We start from the raw sequence: 10,449 nt of genomic DNA on the forward strand, positions 1-10,449 counted from the left end.
CCGTTACAAATGAACCAGAAATACCAGAGTATATTGTTACATTGAATTTCTGCCTAGAGTGAAGTTGTATATATTAGTAAGTATTTTAAAAAGTTCTGCTGCCAGAACTAAGAGTGGCTGTACTTACAAATTCCTTTTCACCATTGCTTTTTCAGTTGTTGACTCCACATCAAATGTTTTCTTCCGATTCTTGTAAGATTGAGGTTTTTTTTCTGTTCTGGACAGAGACTTGCAGGAACCTAATGAGGACTAAGTATTCTCTGATTCATAAATACTGTTATTTACTTCTGTGCAGGCAGTTCTATTCACTTAAATGTAGGGGTTCACTGATATATTGGTTGGCTATTGGATCAGCACCGATCAAAGGAGAAATGACATTGGCCATAGGCGATGTGAAGGTAGGGTACGGAGGGGCACGTGACCCCCTGAAATTGGCCCTTGCCGGCTGGGGAGTGGAGACGCCGAAAGAAGCACTGGCTGGTGCCCCCCTGTGATTATGGGGGCGCTGAAAAAAGTGCCAGCAGCACTTCCAGACCACCCCCCACCCCGTCAACTACTGGCGGACCTCCCCTGGTTGTTGAGTGGCCGCTGGTGCCCCCCCAGAATTAAGATGATTATGGCCGCATGCGTGGAGCACCCTGAAGACGGTAGTCTGGTCCCTGTGCCCCACCACTGACTCAAGCCAACAGCGACTACGGGTCCTAGCAAGTAGCAGGTGGGAGAGGGGGACACTGGGGATGGTCACAGGGCACTACACTCAGCAACAAAAGGACCATTACTGGCTCATACTGCTACCACTGCCATGGCAACACCATGCACGCAGCAGGACCTGAGCACCGGAGCTGCTGCAGAGATGTTGGGCTGCTCATGGGTGGGGTAAGGCACCATGCGAGAGAGATTCTGCTCCACCAGGCATTGGGTGTCTTTGCAAAAGCGGCTTCTCCTCAGTGGCTGCAGGAGCTCAGCTGCACAGGGACCACCGACACTGAGGCAATGGTATGCTCTGGGGCTCCCAAAGTGCCTGGCACCTCTGTCCACATGAGGGGTCTGCCCTGCCTGTCCTGGACTTTAGCACAGGCTGTGCCGGGAGCAGGTAGGAGCTGTGAGGTCACCGCCTTCCTCATCAAGGACCAGAGCAGGCAGTAGGTATGTGTGTGTCTGTGTGCATTTATAAATGCAAAACAAATAAAAATGGTTTATTTATGTAAGTAGTTTAAAATGACTTGCACTTACTAAATATTGGTTATTGGATTGGCACTGGCTGATACAGTTGGTTATTCATCAGCTCTCAGTATCAGCCAAGAAAATTTTTATGGTGCACCCCTACTTAAATGTATCTTTATCTGTATAGCTTATCAGAATGAGCTTGATACATTCTTACATCAATACACCTGGTTACATTAGCCTTTGTATCACTTTCACTAATCTGTTACAAAAACTTTGCATTGCATTCCCTGATAAACCTCTATTTTATTGTAAACAATTTCTTCTTTGTTTAAAAATCTTTGCTCTCATTCCTCCACACTCTTATTTTCATTAGCTCTGAACTGTGAAAGTTTAGGGTAACTTCATTATTTTTAAGGAGAGGCTGCCCTTTGAAAGCAGTTGAGATCCTTTTAATCTTTTCTTGAGCCTATCTGCACAGCATTATATTGAAGTTTCTGTTAGTAATTTCCATGCTGTCATGCCAAATGGTTAGGGAGAATGAGATATCGGAAGCTAATGATCAACAAAGGGCAGAAAGGAGGACTTGGGGCACTAACATTCATACAAAGGGCGGACTTAGTGTTTACGCTCACTAATTCAGACAGGAAAAATCAAAAGCAGCTTAAAATGATTTTTAAATAGAAGCTATGAAAAGCAAACAAACCAAATGAAGGTGGACAAAAGCAGTAATAACTAAATGCTATAGCAGCCTGCAGAATCCTGTTTCAGTATTTTAACTTTTCAGTAGTATGGCCACTTATAAGAAAGATACTCATCAGGCTATATTTACACATCCAGAAATGTTTCCCCTGATACAGAGTTATACTAAGACTGGGGCTAGCATGCATAATATAATTCATTTTTATTTATGCGCCAAATTCTGAAAAGCCTTGTGCACGTTCTTTTCCATTTTAAGTCAATGGCAGGTGAAGGTGCCCAGTTCCTCTCCAGAGTGGCTCTGTGTTTGGGCTTACTGTCTTTAAGTGATACATCATTCAAATTTTATAGCTTTCTCCTACCGCTATTATTGTGTAGTGATCTTACCATGCGATAATCTTAAAATTGCATAAATAAAATGTAGAGTATACGTTTAGCAGTAAGAGATTATAACCACTCTGTGTGTGTATGCCTGTGTATGCTGTTACATGCGTAAGTTGTGTCCTGTGCAGCCTGGGCACTTTCACTGTATTGAGGTTTTCATAGGAACTAATTTTATGGTTTATTACCCTAACCTTCTCCAAGATGAGTAGTCTGGCTCTTTACCTAGAGTCTTTCACTTTGGGCTTTTGCTCTCTTTGCCATTTGGCTAAACCTTTTTAGGGAAGCCAGAAAAAAAACCAAAGTACATTTATCTGTGGCAGCTGACGGTTCATTGTGTTGAGGTTCCGCAGTAGCAGTACTTTTAATTTAACTCAATTGTGAATGAGATTTGTTGTTAACTTTTCATAAAGTAGCACATAATTGTTAATATAGAGGGTTTTAAATCATTAAGTAGACAGAACAGAAGAACAGAGTAAAATTAATCTTTGATAACATTTCTTAAGTAAACAACAATTAGGACTGACAACATATAGTTCACACCGAGAATACAACCAAAGACATAGCGTGGACCCTACCTACAAAGAAGACTGAGTGGTCAGAAAGGTTTTAGAAATTTCCCTGACTGGTGTGCATAGAGATTTTTGCTTTTTTAAAAAAACATAATACAAACTACCTAGTAAGATAGACTATTTGATTTAATTTATTGTCCTTAACTGATTTAAATATGGTATTTGCTAGAAATATATTAATGGAGTTAGGCTATGCCTAGAACATATTCTTAAACTTCTACTAAAAGTGTTCATTTCATATCAGCATTAAACTAAGTTCTGTAATGCTGTTGATTAGCAGTGTAACAAGGCATAGCTTCCATTGTAGGATCAAGGCTTTACATTTTATTTAATACCTCACTACCTAATAGCTCTCAAAAGTAGTATGGATAAAGCTAAACCCTTTTTTCTTGATGCTGTTTGCTTGTTTTTTGCAGGAGGAAACCTCACAGGAGCAATATTTAATCCAGCATTGGCCTTTTCATTACATGCAAGATGTTTCCATGAAAAATTCTGGGAGTATTCACTAGTGTATTGGATAGCACCCCTTTTAGGTAAGTGTATTTTCATATTTTTATGCACTTGAAAAAAGGATTATATAACATGACGCAGGACAGGATGTCACTGCCCTTTTTCACAATCTAGTCATTTTTCATTTTAAGTTCAAATGCAAAAAGTTATATTAAATGTTGTGGCTGGAACATCATTCAAGTCAGGACACTCGAAATTGATTCCTTCTTACAAATACAGGTCATATAGTATTGGGGGTTTTAATGCTTTACATAGGGCCCATGTACATGTGCTATTAATGCACTGTAAGCTTACTGTGCAGTAAACTAATGTGCAGTAAACTTTCCCTGGGAGCATGTCTACACATGCACCTGTCAGGAGCAAATTTGCTCCCAACAGGAGCAGCTCAGTGCCAGGCTACTCATGCCCTACTCTGCTTCTCTACAGCAGGCAGAGGGGGAGTTCCAGGCTCCCCGGGTACCAGCTCCGGCTGGCAGAATGTCATCACGCTTGGGCTCTGGGGAGCAGGGAGAGCTAGTCCATTTCCAAAGCAGCTGTCTCCCAGCCCCACACCCCAGCTCTGGGCAGCTGCCTCCTGCCCAGCTCCCACTCTGAGATCAGAGCGGAGGCTGGGACACCATTGCCTGCCCTGGGCAGCTGCCTGCTCCCCAGTCCCTGCTTTGATCTTGGTGTGGTGTAATTTTGCTTATCTTATATATTCATTTCAAAGTATGTTTGCTACTTGGGTGCATTGAGCCTAATGATGAACTGTACCTTGCAGGTTTGATGTTACTTAGACAAATGTTGTCTACTTTGGCATGTCACCCTGGTTGACATAAATAAATACCCCAGTGATGCAAGGCTACATGTAAATCTTCTGAAGTATCCAGGATGCCACCCCATTCTAGCACCAGATCCATTATTGCTTTCAAAACAAAGCTCTTCAGAGGTGTCCCTGACCTCTCTTGACAGGCCAGAGGACTGAAACTAGGGTGTGCAGTGCATTGTGACCTCTGTTACCATAGACCTCATGCAGTGTCTCTGCTGTTAGTTGACCCTCAGTAATCAGTGTTTTAAATCACTGCTATGGTTAGGAGAAATATTACCTAAGAATCCAGGAGTCTTATCTGGCCCTAGATTAAGTGGCTAATCTGTGGCACAAGTGGCACAGGCAGCCTCTGTTTATGGCACCTGGTAGATATGGGAGGGGACAGGTAACAGAGCAGCCAGTAGGATGGGAAGCGGAAAACAGAGGAGGGAACTTGACAAGGAATATGGAGTAGGGAGCAGAAAGCAGAGCAGCAGATTGAGCAAAGGAAAGGGATCAGAGTTGCACTTGGGGAGGGCACACCTCTAATCTGTGCCATGCCTGACAAAGAGGCTGTCCCCCACTGCTTTAGAAAATCAGCAGAGCCATATTGGGATTAAAATACTCAAATGCCACTGAGGGAACTACTTATGACCTTCTTTAAGCATTCTTTGTTGTTGGAACAAAGAGCCTCGAGTCTGCCACAATTTTATGCAGGGTCATAGCTAGTCTGCTTAGAAAGCAGTATGTAAAATGTCCAGGAGCGTGTGATTTTTTTGTTTTTTATCCCAAACTGTTGCAGTCAATTTCCAGTGCATCTGAAATTCTCAGCTGTAATCTTTGAATGACTTCTGATCATCCAGTGGAGATTCAAGAAGGGGGTATCACAGCTTTGTTTGGAAACAAGGATGAAATATGAGCTCTTGTGTCTGTTTGCTGAATTGAATGCGATGGAGAAGACTTTGGCAGACATACAGGCTGCTGACATACTTAAAATTGCAGAGTAGACTGATTTGGGGTAGAAGCCTTATTTGTGAAACTAATTTCACAGTAGGGCTGGAGTGTCAAATGGGTATTGGAGGCCAATAGGATCAAGCACTTAGGGTCTGTGTATCATAGAGAAGAAAGGGCAAGAAAAGGGAGATGCTTTGTCAGTCTCCTCATAAAAGGGGAGTGAAAGCTTTTATTTTAGAGAAGGAACACAGGGTTTTTTTGGTGTCTTCATGCAACTGGCCTTGATGAATTTAACTGAGATCCCCTCAGGTACAGCTGGCCTTGCTGAAGTTAACAAGGGAGACTTGAGTGTCAAACCAGAGCCACCAATATCAAGGTTGAGAGCATGGAAGCACTTGGTACCAATGTGGCTAAGTGAGCCCCTAATGCCAAAACTCAGCAGGATAATACAGATGCTGTGGCATAAGTAGGCCCTGGATACCTTGGTGCTCTGAGCAGATCAGGAGCAAAGGAACTGGAATTACTTTTCTGATGCCTGTAGCCTTAAGGCAGGGGTGGGCAAAATATGGCCCGCAGGCCGGATGTGGCCCGCAAGCCCATTCTATCCAGCCCATGGAGCCCCTAAAAAAATGCAGAAAATTAGTATTTCTCTGCCCTTGGTTCCTGTCAAAAATGACAGAAACCAGGGGCAGTAGGGCCCAGGGGAAGCCTGGTGGGGGTCCAACAACAGCGGGGCCCACCTGGCCCTGCCTATCAGCTAGAAGCCCCAGCTAGAAGCCCCAGCCGGGGTTTCTGGGCTGGGAGCATGTGGCTGTCCCAGTGCGGGAAGCTCAGGTAAGTGTGGGGGGCTGGGGGGGACCCCAGGCAGGGAAGGGGCGGGGAAGTGGCCCCTCCCCGCCCACGACTGGTGCCTCGCGCTGCAGCTGCTTGCAGCCCGTGTATGGCTACCTGTGCCCGCTCCAGACAGCCCCATGCAGGCTGCGAGCGCCTGTAGCGTGGGGCACCAGGTGTGGGGTGGGGGAGGGGCCGCTTCCCCTGTGCTCAGCTTTTCCCCGGGCTCCTTCCCTGTGCAGAGAAAAGGGGCCCCTCACCTGCCCCACGGCTGGCACGCTGCGCTGCAGGGGCTCGCAGCCCATGCAGGGCTGTCCGGAGCAGGCACAAGCAGCCCCACGCAGGCAGGGGCTGGGAACGGCTGCTTTCTCCCCCCCTGCACTCAGCACCACCTTGTAACCTGCCCCATTGCCAGGCTGGCAGTGGGGTGGGTTACAAGCTGGTGCTGAGCACTGGGAAAAGTGACCCTTCACCCACCTCATGGCCAGCGCCCTGCACTGTAGCCACCTGCAGCCCGCATGAGGCTGCCTGTGCCTGCTCCAGCAGCATGTGGGCTGCGAGCGGGCGAGGGGCCACTTTTCCCCACGTTTAGCACCAGCTTCTTCCCTGCTGATGAGCAGGGGGTCAGAGCTGTGTGCTGCCCCCCACCTGTACTGCGGGGCTAGGGGGCACTGGGTGTGAGTGGGTGGGGAGCCAGTGGGAGCACAGGGCCCGCACCAGTGTCCTAGGGCCAATGCTGGTGGGGTCCAGAGCAGGGTGGCAGGAGCGCAGGGTCCCGGCTGGCAGAGGCCCAGCCTGGCTCCACAGACCTCTGCCGGCCTGTGCCCCACTGGTGCTGGTCCTGGGACGTTGGTCCCAAGATGGTGACCAGGGGACGGGGCACCTGTCAAGGGGTGGGGCTACCCATGCGGCCCTCAACAGCCTGCCAAAATTGGGTAAGCGGCCCTCCGCCCAAAATAATTGCCCGCCTCTGCCTTAAGGAGATGGTGCTAATCAGTAGAGCCCTTCACTCAATGCCAAAACATTGAGTCACAAGTGAATAAAAGGTTTGTGGCACCCAACACCACGAGCATAATGCATTTTGTGAAATCTCAAGGCAAACATGGTTTCCTGCTTTTTTTAAACATTTGTCTGTCATTTTCTAAAATTCAGTATTCTCATTAGTCTCCACTGTACCTTACACACTCCAACATTTTCTGGATACTTTTACTACTGTACATTTCTTAACCTTATTTACTGAAGGGTTGTATTGTCTTTTCAGGCACAGTATTTGTGGCCATTGTATGGGGTGAAATCCTTCATCTGATATTTTGAAAGACTTTAAAGTATGAGCACTGGAAACACATTAAAAAGAAACTCTCAGAAAGAAAAGTGAATTGCAGCCATGCAATATGTAGATAGAAGACAGTGGATACCAGGCATTCAGGATACTAGTCACCTTTGTTTCCTTTATTTATAGCCTTCTAAAATGTATTTTCAGACATTTTGTTCTGACATATACTCCATAGGAGGACTCTAAATTGTGATGATGGGAAGAAAGAATAACATTGTCGGCCATTTCACATCTAAGCTGTATATATATGAAGAAAAGAAAAGTAACATTGCGAATGAATTTGTCACCTTAAGTTTAACCCTAAGTGCTACTTGCAGATATTTCATACAGAGTTCTGTAAAACTTCTGCAGGTAACCTGTGTATGTCTGCCAAACTGGTCTGATTAGGTCTTTCTACATAAAAATAGCCACAACAGGGGTGGTAAGTTCTGAAAATTTAATTTTCAGGTAGCCTCTGCCTATTTTCCTTCTGAGATATGGCACGTCTGAGGGAGAGGGAAATGAATACAACAGACACTGCTCACTAGAAAAATCCCACAGTTCAGTGTCAGAGGAGCCATATAGGAAAGTTGAAAATATACATATGGACATGCTTGAGGAATAAACTACTAGTAAGCAATGCCTTTGTTCCTCTTGTGACAAATCTAACTTGTCCCGCCCCCTCACTGTAGTCTGTTAGGCAGATGCGCTCTCTCGCTAAACTATCAGTGAAATTCAGTGGATACACGCACATCTTTCTGAGAGAGACAAGTGGTAATCCAATCACTCATCACATCTGCATTTTCATCTCTAGGTGTGGTGAACGTTTGAGAGCACTTATCCTGATGCTGATAAATGGGAATAGACGAGCACAATTTTGAATATAGAGTTCAGTTTTTAATGAAATAGTCTAGACTGTAAAGCAGTATTTAACATAGAAATAACCTGTTAAATTAAAAGTAGCTCATAGGGCAAATCTTGCACAAGAATATATACCAATAACTTTAGATTGTGTCCACTTCTGAGTATCAAATCATTAATTCTCTCAAGTCTTACTGCCAGAGGCCTTTTTTCTTTTCTGAACCTGGAGTGTTCTATAATGATTCTAGATGGAGAGGTCATTGTTTCTTTGCTTAGTTTCAAAGAAAAATACTGAAGCTTAAGTGTACCTGGTACAACCCTTCAAATTGACTAAATGGGATCAAGAATGTGTCAAACTCTGTGAATGGTAATCGCTATGTATTTTTGGAATGTAACATCAGTTACAACTCCTCATATTCTAATACTGAAGCAGTCGGACAGAAACCTCCCAGGATACTTGCACTGTCAGGTTATGGTATGTAACACTTAGCACAAACATTAAAAAGATGCTGGATGAGTCATTATTGGGTACTTTATTGGTACTAGTGGATATTTTGCCTATGTCCAGGTGTTAATTTCCAGAACAAGTGTTGCCACAGAAATGCATTTTGCCTTTTTTCCCCCTTTAAGTGCCTCTCACCCAATACCTTTGTATGCCTAGGATGTTAGAGATGGCTTATTTCAGTCATCTCAATTTAGTTTGTTCTGGATTTGAGATGAGCCAGTCAGTTTACTGATATGGTTGTATTAATAAAGCTAAAAACAAAATGTCATCTCCCGAACGTAGTCAGTCCATCCTGGAAATGTAGCAAACTGATGACTTCCAATTCTCTCACATGACAAGAGAGTACAGTTGAGCACAGCCAGGAAGACCGACATCTCAGTAAAAAACTACTCAGCAAAAGAGGTGTTAAAAACTGAACTTTGACTGATAGCCTGTATTGAGGCTTAGTCTTTCTCAAAATATTGGTGGTGTTTCAGTAACACTCATGTTTCCAGACATATTGCTGCCTAATTATTTTTCTTGTAAGATTATACATTGGTCTTCTCAAAGCAAGACCTTGTGAAACTACTACTCAGTACTTTTTTTCTACTTAAAGCAAAAAATTCTGCTAAAATGATGAAGATTATTTAGAGATTGAACTGTCAAATTGTCCATGTGGCAAAAAGCTGATCACCTCTGTCTTTAAAATGTAAAACTGTATGAAGAGAATCTGTTATCTGAAGATCAAAATAAAATACTACAACCTTAATCACACACCTCACTTTTTTTTTTTTGCAGGAGAAACAGATCTGATGAAGTGGTGTTTTTACTGTAAAAAATATTGGGTACGAAATGTATTGAGCTTTAGCTCTTAAATGGAAAAATACTATTAACCTGTTTAGCAAACTTTTAATGCAATAAGACCGCAGTTCACATGCATGTTTCTGTATTCAGTCTTTTAAAAACACAAAGTAGTCTGTTGCTCACTACTAGGTGAGGAAGGGAGCCATCATTACTCTAATATTAACCAGCAGTCCGCTATTGTAGTGATCAGGGTTGCTGTAAGAACCTTGCCCTGGGCTAAGCTCTTCACAACAACCATGCAATTACTTCTCCTTAGATCCGTGACTTTTTTTCAGGCTTTTCCAAAGCAAGAACATGGAAGGTCTCTTTCAGGAGATGGTGCTTGATGCCCAGTACCTAGCCAGGTTGTGGGTCCCAGGACTGTAGGGTGAGGTTGTAAATTTATGCTGGAGGTCTAATGGAGTCTGGTCTCACTCCTTTCTGGTCCAGGGGATAAGAGACCTGCATAGGAAGCACTTCCTAAGAACGTAAGATTATCTCAAACAGTACAGACATTCAACATGTCCACTGTCTATAGACACTACCATAGGATGGACACTGTTTTAATCTCAGGGACCGGGGAGAAGCCATAATGTCAGTAAGGTGCAGGATTTCTCTCTCTTGACCCTGAGGTAAGGGAGAGGCAAGGAAGATGAAAGGTAAAAATAGCCCCTAAAGTTGGGCCTTTTTGTCTAGCCACCAATGCTGGAAAAGTGACAAAGCTACAACAAAAAGAAAAGGGGAGAGAAAAAAGAAAGGAAAACCTCCTCCTCTATGGAAACAGGGCAAAATAAATAAGAGGAACACAAAATCTCTCTTCTAAAATGACTTTAAGGACTTAGCTTGTATTTTTGTGGTCTGCAAACTGGAAAGCAAGGTGGTCAAGCAGTATGGAGCAGGACATGCACCCCTCCCTTTACACCCTTAGCACAGAACATGAGGAGCAGCAGTGAGACCACGGCTTACCTACTGTGTGGATACTGCTATGACAGAAAGCTTGAATGCTGGAGGTGCAGGCACACCCATAGTGAGGATGTACATCTGGGCAAAC

The 10,449-nt window shown here is 44.1% G+C and overlaps 1 long non-coding RNA gene across 1 annotated transcript; it reads left to right on the forward strand.

Moving 5' to 3' along the window:
- The first annotated feature begins 3,190 nt into the window (after positions 1-3,190).
- LOC109303252 lies at positions 3,191-8,623 on the forward strand. The gene is made up of 2 exons (XR_002099032.1): positions 3,191-3,349; positions 7,160-8,623. It is a non-coding gene; the product is annotated as an uncharacterized LOC109303252 (long non-coding RNA).
- The last annotated feature ends 1,826 nt before the right edge of the window (positions 8,624-10,449 follow it).

The sequence above is a fragment of the Gavialis gangeticus genome, unplaced genomic scaffold (genome assembly GCF_001723915.1).
Source record: "Gavialis gangeticus isolate Ggan-Ray unplaced genomic scaffold, GavGan_comp1, whole genome shotgun sequence".
Taxonomy (NCBI): domain Eukaryota; kingdom Metazoa; phylum Chordata; order Crocodylia; family Gavialidae; genus Gavialis; species Gavialis gangeticus.